The 15,545-nt window shown below is 34.9% G+C and overlaps 1 protein-coding gene across 1 annotated transcript in view; it reads right to left on the bottom strand.

Annotated features, from left to right (window-relative positions):
• Positions 1-15,545, bottom strand: part of LOC114750552 (hydroquinone glucosyltransferase-like) — a 78,051-nt gene that overhangs the window by 45,414 nt on the left and 17,092 nt on the right. The gene's annotated exons all lie outside the window — the stretch shown is intronic.

Below are 15,545 nucleotides of genomic sequence, written 5' to 3'. Positions count from 1 at the left end.
GAGTCACAACCAGCCTATCCCTCACTATAGGGGACATAAGGAGCCAAAAGGCCTATTCCTCACTATGGGGGACGTAAAAGACCAACCATCATGCATTAGTAGAGGGTTTACCATGTGGTAGTATTAACCATGTCTCTTACCATTTCCCAACACATGAATCATGCTAAAGCATTTTACCAAAGAGTAAGTCCACATCTCAAAAGTACTTAAATAGGTGGCATAACTTCCAAATTTCCCAAAACATTCAACATCAAACAAAACCTCATAAGATAAATTTTTCTTTTTAATGTATAAAATACATTTAGATCATAAATTGTTACTTAGAGTGAGAAAATAACAAAACTACTCATAATACCATGATAGCATGTATAAAGAATTGGAAAATGGTTACCTCTTACCTAAGCAAGGATTAACAAACCACCTGCCCCGTGTACCAACAAGACTTATAACTAGTCTACACAAGCACACAAGCACACAAGCACACAACCATCATGTATTAGTTTTTGAACTAATAATGTGGCCAAAACAACACTTAGGGACACAAAATTCCTAACCTCAACCAAAACTCTACCTAACTCCAAAGGGCCTAACCATCATCGCAATGCTCCAAAGTCACAAGAGTCCATTATAAAATTACTTCCCTTCCAAGCATCAAGTAGGATTCAAAATCTCAAAGAGCTACTCTGGGAATTTCACATCGAAACGTCTAAAGAGAACAAATCAAGTCCTAACAACATTCTAAACCAATTAAACATTCAATTTAACTGACATTATCATAGCCCAAATCACAAAACTCAAATTCAACCTTCACATTGTTATCCTAAACCATAAACCTCTACTTTCTATAAACCCTAACTTCAAAACTTTAAAATCTCCAAGCCCAAGAAAACTACACTAATTAAACACTTAGACTAACCCATAACAATCATTCAAACTCAAAACAATCAGTCAAAAACCTCAATTCCAACAAAACCTAGAAAAGCTCTAGGGTTTCACTATAGAATCCTCAAAAATTCCAAGAGAAAGAGTAGATTAGAGGTTAAAATCACTTACTTGAGGCAATGGATCCTTAGAAGTACCTCCTCCAAGCTAAAAATTTGAAACCCTAGTAGAGCTCCAACTCCCACCTTCAGAAATTTAAATTTTTACATATCAGACCCCCTCCTGTAAATTTATACAGAGAGACTTTTGCCATGGTGAACCCAAAAACTTGGTTGTAGTGAACTAATCCTGAGAGGGATTTACTCACGTGAAAACTAGACTTTGCCACGACAAACTCCCATCTTCACCGAAGTGAGAGTTTCTCAAGAGGAAACTCTTGCTCATAGAAAACCTTCGCTACGGCATCCCTCTCACTTCGTCGCGATGAGACGTTCCTGAGAGGGAAACCTCGCTCACTAAAACAACTTCACTGCGGCATCCATCTAACTTTGCTGTGGTGAAGCCTTTCTGAGAATAAACTCTCCCTGAACTCCTCAGTTGGATGTGGTGAACAAATCCTTAGAGGGATTGTTCACCTGTTCCTCCAACTTACTTTAATCCCAAACCAAACAACAAGATTCAAGCTTAAGCACTAACTATCCTCAAAAAACAGAGTTAAAGGGCTATAAAACTCAAAATAAAACTTTGAACATTACGTCCAGAGTTTCCTCAAAAGATAGGGGATGGTGCTTGCCAAAACATACTATCCATTGCTATAGATTATTAGGCTCTACTGCGAGTTGTGCCTGTTCAACAATCCCTACCTGAGGTTGCTAGGGTTATTAGACTGGTTGGGCTGCCTCGGCTGCTCCTCATATGGATTGTTACAGCTGTGCTATTATTGCTGTAGCTATAGTAGCATCCCAATTATGTTCTTAGCAGACTTGTGCAGCTTGTATCTCTTGCATAGTTTACTGTTGTTCCTCTAGCCTATTCATTATAGTTTGAATAGAGTTAGCAGGGAGTCTAGTAGATGCTTCCCATGAACGGGTTCTACATCTTGTTTTTACCATTTTACTTTATCTTTTTAACTACAAAAAGGAACAAGGACATTATTGATATGCAAAAGATACTTTATATATTAACTTAACTATTTACAATAGTTTAGCACAGTTATTGCAACAGTCATAGTCAACCAGTCATAACCACATAACATATACAATCATCCATGTCAAGGCACAAAAGAAAAAGGAAATGTGGAGGGAACAAAGTTCTTCAGGTCGTCTAGTATCTAGTCGAAGGTACGAAGATCTGGACTATCACAAATCCTCTGGACCTCAATTTACCACATATGGATCTTGGGTAGTGAGTTTATCAGTACTTGCCCCCATAAGATTGCATCTGTGTTCAAGGGGTTCTCCTTAACTACCTCGTTATGCAGCAGTCTAACATAGTAGAAGTAGTCCAAATAGATGGAAGTATACTGGTTCTACAACCTGTCAATATGCCTTTCTATCTCTATTAGCTTCCTAAATATGTCATCATAATTTTTGAAATCTTTCTTAACTAGAAATGGCTTTTTCTTGATTGGTAAGTTTTTTACTGTGATGTCACTAGGGCCTGCTTCATCCATGGGCCTGGCCTTAAACTACTTGGACCTACCTTGTCAAGGTTGGGTTTAGGTCTAACTGTACTTTGAGCATCATCTTGTAGCTCTCCTTTCCTAACTCTGTTGGAGGCTATGCTAGACTTTGCCCTATCCTCGGGCTTATCATAATATTATAGAGGAATTGCAGGGTCCTCTTCTAGCATTAGCCATCATAGAAACCACCAGTCAGGTAAATCTTCTCTTGGCATTCTCTGATTTATGGTACCCCCTGACTTGTTATCCTAACAACATGCCATTTCTAGTCCTACACTTAAATCATTTCATAATACTGAATCCACACACACACACACACATCACACAATTCTAATTCTAATCATATAACAACCAGCAACACAATGTAACAAACAACAATCTAGAATCTTTGCTCTGATATCAAAAATATCACACCTTACTTTTAGACCACATTTTTGTCTCAATTGGAACTATTTAGAATCATTTCTTATAGCCTTAAGTTGAAAAATTTTGAACTTTAAAATTTCATAAATTTGGGTTACTATTCATTGTATCCCTAATCAAGGCCAAACTTTGAAAAAATCATAACTAATTCTAGAAAAGTTGAAATGAAGTGGTTTTAAGTTCTATTTAAAGCTCTTAATATGATCTTTAAGGGAAAAATACTCATTGGTGAAACATCCTACCTTTAGCCCCTCAAAGTATACGTTTAGAAGTGTTATGGTTCAAGCGGATCACGACACAAGCCCGTGAATTAAAAATTTCAACATAATTACTCAAGTTACTATTCACTGTTTAAATTTCATATTATAGGTTCAACTTTGAAAAATCATAACTAAATAACTAATTCTAAAAAAATTGTATTGAGGTGTTCTAAAATTATACTGAAAGCTCTTTGAAATCTCTTTAAGAGAAAAATACCCAATTGGACTTATCCTTTCCCAATTCGTACAGTTTAATCAATAAAGATTACTGTTCATTTGGTAAAATCTGGAACTTTGAGATTCTGTGCCTCAACTTTGAAAATTCGTATCTCCTTGTGTACATGTCCAATTGAGGTGATCTACCTCTCATTTTAAATCTTGGGATGTGTACTATAAGTATGCCAAATCTTGTGGCTAAACTCATTCATTTGCTAGGTCAAACTGGAGCTACAAACTCACTACCCCAGGACCTACGTTCTGCCCCTTAACTACTCTTTACTTTAATTCTTTTTATTTCTTTGACATACATAACTTGGGATTACTCTTTCCTATTCATTATCATACATTTCTATTCATGCCATAAACATTATAATTAAATACATGGTATCATTGGCATCCATAACATAGTTTACAAAATAGGAGAATCATACATTCATCAACAGTCTCATCCATTAACAAGAATAATTCTCCGCTTACTTCTTCTTACTTCTCATGCTATTACTGCCCATCGTTGATTGACTTAAATGGTTGGTTACAAATAGGTGAGATTCGGGAGAATCTCAGTAGAAAACATTATCACATACATGCACAAGATGGATGCTAGTGTATGGTATGTAGTTTTTCATAAACTTAAGTTAACTAGTGACATGCCATCATGCTTTATGCTTGGTATAAAAATGCATGGCCATGGAAAACATATTAAAAACAGCATTTCTAGCAACAATCATCATGTCACAACATCATTCAAACAACAAATACAAACCAACACATGAGCATACCACATCAAGCACATAAAGGGTAAGTTCACTACCTTGCACCTCAAGCTTTTCTCTTGCTTTTCTTTTGATTCCCTTGACTTCCCAACCACAAGGGCTTTTGGTCAACATCATCAAACATCCTCTTGGATGTTCCAAGGTCCTAAATATAATCACATGGGTCATACAATCCATTAGAACTAAGAGATTATATAAAGTTCAAGATTAACCTTCTTGAACCTAACCCTCTTCTCTTAATTTTGGATTGATGTTCTAGCTTTGTAAAATTATTCCCTATCATTTTGATAAAATTTGGGCAGCACTTCCCCTTAGGAAAATGACTTCCCATCATCATCAAACTATCATAAAATCAACATATAACTACCATAAACCAACATAGAGAAGTTTGGAAGCCTTACCTTGGTTCCAAGTCACTTCCCCTCTCTAGAATTCTCTTCTTTCTCTCTCTAGTTTTGATTTTGCAAGAGTTTCCCCTCTTAAAATGGTCTTGCACGAAAATGAACTATGGATGGGGGGTATTTATAGGCTTCATACTTTCCATAATGCCATACATGCCCTTCTTGAATAAGAGCTCATCCGAGCCCTCCATTCAACCACCTTTCCATGTGTACACATCTTAAGCAACATAGCCTATGAAGATGACAAGTGTCTTGGTGAGTCATGACTTCAAGAAGCTTGTAGATGCTTCTAGAGATTTCTAGTTCCCTCTAGGTTCTTCTATACTCTTCTTGATTACTCTAGATTCTTCTAACAACTTGAAGAATTCCTTTCATGCCCATTCATCAACTTGGCATTAAAATAGGGAGGAAATAAATGGAAAATTCGTGTAAAAATATTTCCTTAATTATTTCTCCACTTATCAAGCCAATCTTGCACCGTATCGAATATTTTTCGGGTCCTAACTTACCCTGTATCACCGGGACAACTTCTTCTTAAAATTCTGGCCAATAAAAGGTACACATATGGCACCATCTTAGAGGAGCATAGATGAAAATAATTAGCTTTGCTGACAGGCTACTTCACCTTACTGAGTCACGCAGTAGAGATTTCACTATAACGGGTAGACAAAGAACTGTCTAAAATATTCCCATACTGCATTCTGATTTTTATGTTGTCCATAAATATCTTCTGCTAACTCAGCATGATGACTCGTAGGTGTCATAATTACGCTTGGTGACTCAGCATGATGACTCGTAGGTGTCATGATTACGCTTGGTGACTCAGCATCGTCATGATGGCCCTTAGATATTTTCTTTGGTTTTGTCTCCTATTTAGGGGACAAAATTATTTAATATTTGATTGGAGCATTTTATTCAATCCAGAGCTCCAAAAATTCATCCAAAAATATCATAAAATCCCTCATATTCTAGAGAAAATCTGTGAATTTTCTCAGGTCATAACTCAACCTGTAGCCCCACTTAAAAATCATTCTTTAAAATGTCCTTTTTCGGCACAACTGGCTTTTAAGTATTCTTAAAGCCATTTTGCTGGTCTTCTGAGGATGAGACTAATTTTATAATTTTCTACAGTCCCTTAGATCATACATTCCTATTTTACCATAATTTTTTGAGGTTTCCTTATGACTCAAACAATTAAATCTACCTCTATATCTCAAACTGAGCCATAAACTTATAAATTCCTTTAAAGTTACCTCAGGGGTATTTTCATCATCTCTCTTCACAAAAGAGCCTTAGAATATTATTTTCCATTTTCTGGGATTTTCTTAAAATTTTCTAAGTACTTTCTATTTTAACTCTTGATGGCCATAACTTTCTGAATTTACGGTTTTACCCCTGCTTAGGCTCAACCTCATAAAACCATCTCTTTGAGGCTTCTAACTTAACATTTGGTTTGTATCTAGCCTCTTTTCTCTTTCTGGGCTTTTGAGACTTTACTGGAGCCTCTAACTTTGATTACCCTTTACCCCTTAAAACTTTTACTTTGCAGTTTAGTCCCTGAAACTGCTTTAACTTCCTTTCTCATCTTTAGGACCTCTACTAAAAAGGGGTCTGGTAGCCTATCCTATTCAGGTTATTTCTAGTACTTCTAGGCCCAAAAATCGAGATGTTACAATTGGTGTCCAGATTTCACATAAAGTGGTACTGTTCATATTATCATTTTTTTAATTTTCTAGAATTTATGCCCAACTTTGAGAGGGCATAACTCTTTATACAAAACTCCAAATTTAATGAAATACCACTTGTTTTAAAGCTAAAAATATGATCTATAAGCCTACCAAGTTTTAGTCAAATTATCACCCATTTGCATAGAATTTTGTATGATCAAACTTTCCCTTAAAAGTCAACTTTTATCCCCTTTTATGCAATTCTTAGTTATTCTTCTCTTTTCATTTCATATGACCATTTTGATCACATAACTCATACCAACACATGATTTCTTAATGATATAATCACATACATATCACTTTGGTCATTAATACATGATTCAAAACCTTTTCCTAGCCCTTAGAGGTTAAGTCAAAATTTTATCCAAGGATTGCACTATAGGGTGCAACCCCGGCTCATTCACTTAATCAAAGCCTAAAATGAATGGTCTTAAGCTAACTTATATGCCATGCAATGCAAACTAATTAGGAAAAGGGGGTTTTGATTTTTAAAAACATTAATTGAACTAAATTGCATTGTAAAAGTATTTTTGGATTTTAGGGATATGAAAAAACAGAATGATGAAAAACATGTGATTAAACAGTGATAGAATCCTCGTGAAAGTGAGTTCTGGCTATCATAGTTTGAAATTGATTTTTGTGGGAGTACGAATCACTAAGTTTCAAAATGATAAACCTTAAAGTACTCTTTAAGTCCAGGATCTTAATCAATAGTACTCCATTTCTTAAGATCCTGTGAAGTGCTCTTAGTGTGTGCAAAAGGATTAGCCAATGCAACAGATCAAATGCAATCCAAAATCAACTCAATATCAAACACAACCACGCAAGACTAGAGAGTATCAAAAAGATCACAACTAGACATATATGAAACTACATATATTTAAGCTCAAAGTTCTATATAAACCAATCCAACTGCACATAATAAATATCTAAATCTGATTACAACTTTAATCAAGTGGGTCAACTATAAATTACAAACCCTAGACCTAGGGAATTCATAAATTTGTAGCTAAACCATGGATTAAAATACTCCTCTTCTTAGCTCATTGAACTAAAGTCATCGCTACACCTTCAAGAGGCAGAGAAACACCTAGCCACACATAGCACTCTAAAGCTTCAAAACTGGGAATAAATCTAAGCTAGCCATGGTGGAGGTTTGACAATGAAAAAAATAGAAGAAATTAGGGTTATATGAGAGAAAGTGAGTGAGAGTAGATGAATATAGAGGCTGTGTGTTTTTGTGAATGATGTCACTTGCCCCAAAATAGGGTTTCTAAACCAATAGTGAGGTGTACTGGGTCGGTTTGCATGAAAGGGTAAGCGAAATTTTTGAAAATGGTTCGAGTCTAGGTTACTGATTTGAAGAGTTCGCTGCTGTGAAATAATGACTTAGCTATGGCGAACAAAGCTCGAGAGGTATATTGCTTGATGTTGTGGCTTTGCCATGCTTGTGGCCGTGGCGAACCTTTCCCGAGAGGTCTTCTGGTGATATTCCTAGTTTCACTACGGCGAAGGCATAAGTTGGCCGTGGCGAAGTCTAGCAGTATTGATTTTATCCATCTTATATGCTGCACTTTCTTGGTCTTCACTCTTGGCTTTACTTCTTGAGTGTCATGCAATGAAAAGCAATGGTTTGAGGTATCGATTGTCCTAAAAATCAATTGAATGCAATTAATGAATAAATATGACAATTTTACCCTTAAACTATACTAATTCAAAGCAAAGACTCTCAAACTTAATTAAGCACAACTATCACTAAAAGGAGCTAAGAAGTGTAACAACCTCGAAAATATCATCAAATAATGTAGACAATTTATGCTCAATCAATCCATTAATCCCACATAATTCACAATAATTCTTAACGATTCATAATAATTATAAGCATTGTTCCAAGAGGCATAACAATCAGTTATCTCCTAAAATGATCTCCTTTCTTTTGTCTTTGCTTAGTCCAACCCCTAGTTGATGAATATTTGAACATAAAGGAATGAGATTTCATAGAAATCTCAGTAGCAATGAGTCATAATTATTATGCTAATCAAGCTATGTAAAAATGTGCTATGTCATCATGAAAATAACATTATCATGCAACATTTTATGTGCATATCATTGGCCATGGAAAGAGAGCAATTAATCAAGCCATTATACCATTCTTCATAACATATTTCCAAGGCATATTCAACATAGAATTCCATATATAATCACATAATTTGCTTAATCACATGATGGCAACATAAATCAAATAACACAAACACATTTAAACAAGTAAGAAAGCATTCAAATGAGTTCAATGCTACCTCTTACTCAAGTATTCAATTCGGCCTCTTTAAGGATTTTGTGCTCCTCTTTGTTTTCTTGCACAATGCCTATCAATCCAAGCATAAAAACATTTCGAATCATCCATCACAATCATTCATCACAGAATGTATCCACCACATATTCATTAAAGAATATAGGCACTATGACACAAATAGACATGCAAAATTATTACATAAGTATATAAGGAAAAGAGTCACTAGCTAGAGGTCCTTCTTTTGGTTTACCTTGTCTAGATTTCTTCCTTACTTGCTTTCTTGGCGGGCTCGTGCAGATATCGAATCCTATAATATGGTTACATATATAAAAGGGTCAATGCTTAGTGCATTTAGCTTTTATTATCAAAACATAACTTCTCTTGACCTATTAATGAACTCTATTCCTTTTATTTAATAGTTGGTCATCCTAAACAATATTTTTTACGCAAACTATTCTCTTTGAAAATTTTCCTTCCTTACTTCAACTCATCTTTATTTCCCTCTTAAAAACTTTGAGAATGTGTGTGTGTGTGTGTGCGCGCGCACACACATATTTCTCCCCGTTACATCTTTGTGAAATCTGGAAATTCCACGTTAGCCACTTTTATGAAACCATACATTTATTTAACATAATTCTAGATAAGTACAAAATCATTAATAGTTGAATCTTCTAACTCTTTAAACAGGACCTCTCAATTAATTTCCAGATTTAAGATACACCTTCCAATTCATTCCGCCACAATTCCTTAATTTATCATTTACAACTCTATCTTAAAAACTTTCAAAAATTTCTTGGAACCTCAATAATTACAACCTCTAAGACCTATTCATATTTAATCCTCCAAAGCTTTATTTTCGGTCTCTAACTTGGTCTAAATAACTTGAACAATCACTTGATCTAAGAGAGCATCATCAACAATTTTAATAAAGTCTTAGATTTCCTAATCTTACACACACACATATAGATATATATAGTTTCCCTTACTTCAAATTCAACACCAAGCATATACCCATACACACACACACACAAAGCTTCAGTTTCATATTTCAAAGCTCTGTCACCAGATTCATATCCCCCAATTCGATCAGCAAATATAGTTATATATGTACACACACACACACACACATATGTATATATGTAACTTCCTCTACCACACATAACTTTTACTCCAAACCTGGAAATTTTCCAGATTCACACACACATATTTAATAGGATTTAATCACCCATCTTTCAATGACAATCCCCATGAAACTCAAATATAATTTCTCTATTCAGCTCCTCACTCAAATGTGGAAATTTTCCACCTTAGAATAATAATTAAATCATCATTTTACTGCTTCTAAATATAACTTAAAACATCCTTTATTCAAAACTTAATCACTTTAAGTTCTTCCTAACATTCCAAAATTTTAGTTCCCATGTTTAGAAGCCAAAACTCATTCTTTCATAAATATAAATTCTTGCTTAAGAGTCATAAACTAGAAACTCAAATACATCCAACCAACCTCAGTATTTTAATATTTCATGAACCAATTAGGCCTCTCTTGACAGCAACAATACACATGCATAACTTATATATATATATCATTTCTTTTCGGTTGAACCCATACCTTCATTTGCAGCAACTAACAAATATATCTATATCTTTATACAAATATTGCCTTTTAATTCATTCCCTAATCTCCCTCAACAGCAATAACAGCAAGCATAAGGGAGAGAAAATTCAGATCCTACTCCCAACCATTAACAGATTGATTGAACCCAATTCTTCATTTTCTTTTCATATCATTTTAAGGATTTTTATCATAGTTAGTAGCTCTTTTAATTTTTATTGTGCTTAATTTATATTAAAGTGCCTTACCTTGAATTAGTGCATAGTAGGGGCAAAATTGTCATAATTGGAGATTAATTGTTATTAATTGATTTCTAGGATAATTGATGCTACATTATGTATGATTTTCCTTGGAGGTACTTTGGGAGAAATTTGGGCAAATTTGGAAATCACACTTTAGTCCTAACATTAAAGGCAGTAAAAGACTGAATTAATCGCAGAAAAGGGCCCCAGAATTGAAGAAATTACACCAGAGGCCCTGAGTAAATGAAGCTTTGTGTTTTGGCTGAAAAGTACCATCCGCCGTGGCGGATTTGTCAGAATTGCAGAAGTCACAATTTCAGCATTCTGATTCGGATCCCTAAGCTTCAACCCGACCTAAAACCACCTCTAGTAGCCAGTATAAGCTGAGTTTCAACCTAGGGAAGCCTCATTCGGACTCTCCTCACCTTTCTTTGGCTGAATCATCCTCTCATCTCTCCTCCTTCAATCAATTCTTCATTACATTTCATCATCTTTCCCTTTAATCCATCCATAACCTCTTCTTCGATGGAGATTTGACGGTTGCTGCTGGTTGGAGCAATGCTTAGAGTTATGGAGGGCTAGGGGTTCTTCAACTCTTGAAGATGGTTGATTGGCATGAGTTCCAAGAGCTTCAAAGGGGAGTTAGCTTCATCCATAGTTCTAGTTGTTTATTTATGAATTTCTAGGTCTTAGGATTTGTAAATTGGGGCTGAACTGTTTTGATTATGGTTGTAATCGATTCTGGATGATTATCTTGTGTATTGGATTAGTTAATGTTGAATTTGAGCTTCAATATATGTGGTTACATATATGTTTCTATGCAACTCTTTTGATACTCTCTTTCTGGCATGGTATTGTATGATTGTTGAGTTAATCTAGGCTTGCATTAAACCAAGTGCATTAATTAATCTTAATACACACACTAAGTGAGCTTAATAGGATCTTATGAGATGGGTGGTCATTGATTAAGATCCTAGACCTAAAGGGTTCTTTAAGGTTTTTCCTTTAGAAAACTTGGTGATTTTTAATCCCAAAATCATTTTGAACTATGATTGCCAAAGGTCCATTTTCGAGAGGTTTTATCAATTGTTTCAACACTTGTTTCCCATCCATTCCATCCTAATTTCCCAAAAATCCAAAAATATATTTACATTGCATTTTATCTCAATTAATAGTTTTAATGAAAACCCCCAACTCTTCCTTAGTCAATTTGCATTTTCATGGCATTTAGTTAACTTAAGATCAATAATTAAGGCTTCAACAAGTGAAACGACCCGAGGTTGTGCCTATAGTACAGTCCTTGGTTTTAATTTTAAATTTGACCCCAAGGTGTAAGCAAGACAGGTCATATTTCAAGTGGCGCCGTTGCCGGGGAGCCAAAAAATTGGTTCCCTAGGTTAACTTGTGTCAACTCATTGTTGACTAGGGTTAAGAGTCTTTTTAGGTTGCATTTACGTAGTCTATTATCATATTTATTCATAATATAGGTTTTTCATTCTACCTAGCATCAAAATTTTAAGAAATACAAAACAAAAATCCTGATTTTCTTACTTTGCATACTTTTCATTTTGCATTGGCTCTCCATTGGTGTATTGATTGGTTTTTCTTGCACCAATTGGTTTCTTGGCTTGGTTGTTGCTGAATAGTTGGCGGTGTTGCTTTAACTTGTGGTGTGATATTTTGTGAATGTGCAATTTTGGTTTTAAATCCATTTAGATGCACACACCGTCTCTCCAAGTCACTTATAATTGGTTTTGAAGGTGTTCACATTAGGAAATTGGTTTTGAACTCATTTGCTCAAAGTTGATTTTGACAACTTAAAGCTTTGGAGTGTATAGAGAAAAATTTTGGTTTAATACCTTCAATTTTGTTTCCAAGGGTTTTTGTATGAAAAGTATTCATATTCAAGTGTATTTAACTTGGAACTTATTTTGATTGGTTTAGAACTTTGGTTGCTAGAAAAATTCAAGTTGGCATCTAATCTGACACTTTTTCTAAATTTTCGCTATTACTGTTGGTGGTTCTATGAAATCTGCCGTGGCGCCTCTTCAAATCCGCCGCAGTGCCTGTCTCCAGCACATAAAATATTTGTTTCTATGAAAGAGGTCGTGGCTCTTTGGTTCATCCACCGCAGCACATCCTCTCTGTCAAAGGTACCACAGCGCCTTTGCAAATCCGCCGTGGCTCCTTCACTGTTTTAAACAAAAAATCTTTTTCTTTTTCATTTATTCTTGTCCACACACCTCATACACACACTTACCACCCATACCATACATCTTATACATATTTTCACACACTTGCATCCATCACATCTCATCTTTTTACTTGGCTTTGTGTGTTTTTCAAGTCAATTTTGTTTTCTTCTATTTTGATTTGAGTTACTCTCTTGTATGCCCTGAAAGACCAAACTTGTACCCTATAACCCTAAGATTGAAAAGAGTTTAAGGAAGATAAGAAAAGAAAAGAGAGCTGAGGGGACAAGTGAGGTAATAGTTGAAGAAGAAAATATCTCTCTAGAGTCTAGTTTTTTAAAAAAAAAAATTTGCTTCTTACCCTGGTTCTTTTTAGGTTAAACTTAAAACCTCTTTAGGAATTAATTGTTTAGCTTTCTTATAGCTTGGTTTAATAATAACTTAGGTCCATCTAATCACCCTTCCTTTTTTATAGGTGACAATCTTGTGATGGGTGATGATTTCTCTCAAAGATTTAATGCTATACAACAAGAACTGGATCTCTTTCAGGCACATTTTGATCATAAAGAACATGGTGGGACTTATCAAGGACATGATACTCCCTATCCTCACCATAACCATGGCTATGATCGGATGAATGATCCTCCACATTCCCCTTACCATACATCTTCATTCCATTCACACCCAAACCAACATCCATCATTAGGACAACATTATGACTTATCATCTCCACTATACAATCCAAATTTTGAACACTTTTCATCACATCATCCATATCATGAGCTAAGCATTCCATCACATGAACCCTACCACCGATACACTTCCTCATCTCACCATCCATTTCATGAACCATCACCATCATTCCATCTACATCCCTCTTCATACCTTGAACTATTCTTACCACATAATTCCTCTTTTGAACCACCTTCTTCACTATATGACCACTACCACCAAACCTCGTCCCAATCCATGTACCAATCCTTTCCCAATCTCATGAACATCAATTTAGTGAACTTGACCCATTTCTCACTATTCCTAAAAATGACCAGATACGATTTTTAAAGGAAGCGTATGGTCGCTTGAATTCATACTACCATGGATTACTTGCAGAGATAGAGATATCTGGAATCTCTAAGGAATTAGAGGAAGAGTTAAAAGAATGTCAGAGTACATTAAGCAAGTTCTTGAGTGATATAGCATAAATTGAGTCTAAGATTAGGAAAGATGAATTGAAGTGTCCAGATTCACTTGTACAAGAGGCCCAGATACAGTAAGAACATCTACAAACTCACAAGGACTTCTGCCCTACATCAGGTAGTATTGCTCCTCTTCTTGAGGAGATTAACTCTTGTGTTATAACTACTTTTCCTGTTGAAGTAATTGATAATGTGAGTGATGATAAGGTGGATGAGGAAATCATAATTGAATCCCCTTATATGTTTCAAAATAAAAATTCTCACTTGAACACTTCTAATAGTAGTTGTTTAGTTGATGATGTTGCTTGCATTGTCATTGCTGCTTTGTGTGAAAAACATGCTCCTCTTCTTAGTGGTAGATTGGATGGTGAAACTGATTTTGATTTGAATGAATCTTTATCTTGTTCTTGCAATGTTCATACTATATACATGGATTGTATTGATAACAAAAATGATATACTTGTTAAGTGGTAAGAGCAGAACCTTGGTAAAGTGTGTGCATCACCTTCTAGTACTGAAGTGCTGCAAATATAAAGCATAATATTTATGTGAATTGCTTGGATGATGATCTTATAGAGAAATGTCAATTTAACCATAGCCTTAAAAATTATCTTTCTAAAAATCCCATTGAGTTTCATGCTTCTAATGAATTACTTTGGAAAGATTCAAAAATTTTGAAAGATAAATTTGTAAATAAAAATGAATCTTTTCATCTAATTCTTTCTTGTGATTTGCCTCCTGATTTATTTTGCATTGTAAATAGTAGTATGCATAGATCTTTTTGTTCTTCCTTTTCTCCCCCTTCAAACACTACCTCTTGTGAATGTGATAGTGATGTACTGTACTCCAACAACTGTCAGTTGGATTCTTCAGCTTCCACTTCATATGAGCTTGAGTGTTTTAAAAATTTAAATAAAAGTTTGACCCCTACTGATGGGAGTGCTATTGACTTTTTTGGTTGTGATAGTTACTTTGAGAGATTAACTTCTAAACTATCTTTATTTCATTTTGATTCTCTTTATGTTCCTATTTTTGGATGTGGTATTGCTATTGGTTCTGCTTGCTTACAGGACCCTCGCCACTACTACCATGGAAGATCAATGAAGGAGAAGTGAGCACACTGAAGAAATACATGTTTCTCATCCAGGATGAGAACTTCTCCTACGAGAGTCTAAAGAGGTTTCATCCTCAAGGTTATCCCTTTCCTTCCTTAACTCTTATCCTTTGAATGATTTGCTTGTTTTGTGAGATAAGTGTGGGGAGGGACATAGTTAGTAGTAAAAGTAGTTTATTTTCTTTTCTTTTCTTTCCTCCCTTTTTGGTTTTGGTTTCTCTTTTTTAGGGTTACACTTGAGTTTTGTATTGGGGACAATGCAAGATTTAAGTGTGGGTGAGGGATTGATATTCAATAATTGTGTTGTGTTTTTCTGTGTTTATTGAAAAATCTGGTTTTCTAAAAATTTTCAAAATTTTGATTGATTTTTGAACTTAATTTGAAGATTTTGAGTCAAAATTTTTGAAAATTTTTGCTTCAATTAACTTACACTTGAATTTGCGTATTCTTGGACTTTGGTAGCTGTTTTTGAACTTGTATTGATACTCATGAGCATTGCTATTTGTTTAAAGTTGATTGTTTTAGTT

Source organism: Neltuma alba, unplaced genomic scaffold, assembly GCF_004799145.2.
Source record: "Neltuma alba isolate B1F8T4 unplaced genomic scaffold, ASM479914v2 tig00006518_pilon, whole genome shotgun sequence".
Lineage (NCBI taxonomy): Eukaryota > Viridiplantae > Streptophyta > Magnoliopsida > Fabales > Fabaceae > Neltuma > Neltuma alba.
This window is presented reverse-complemented; position numbering and strand designations above follow the sequence as displayed.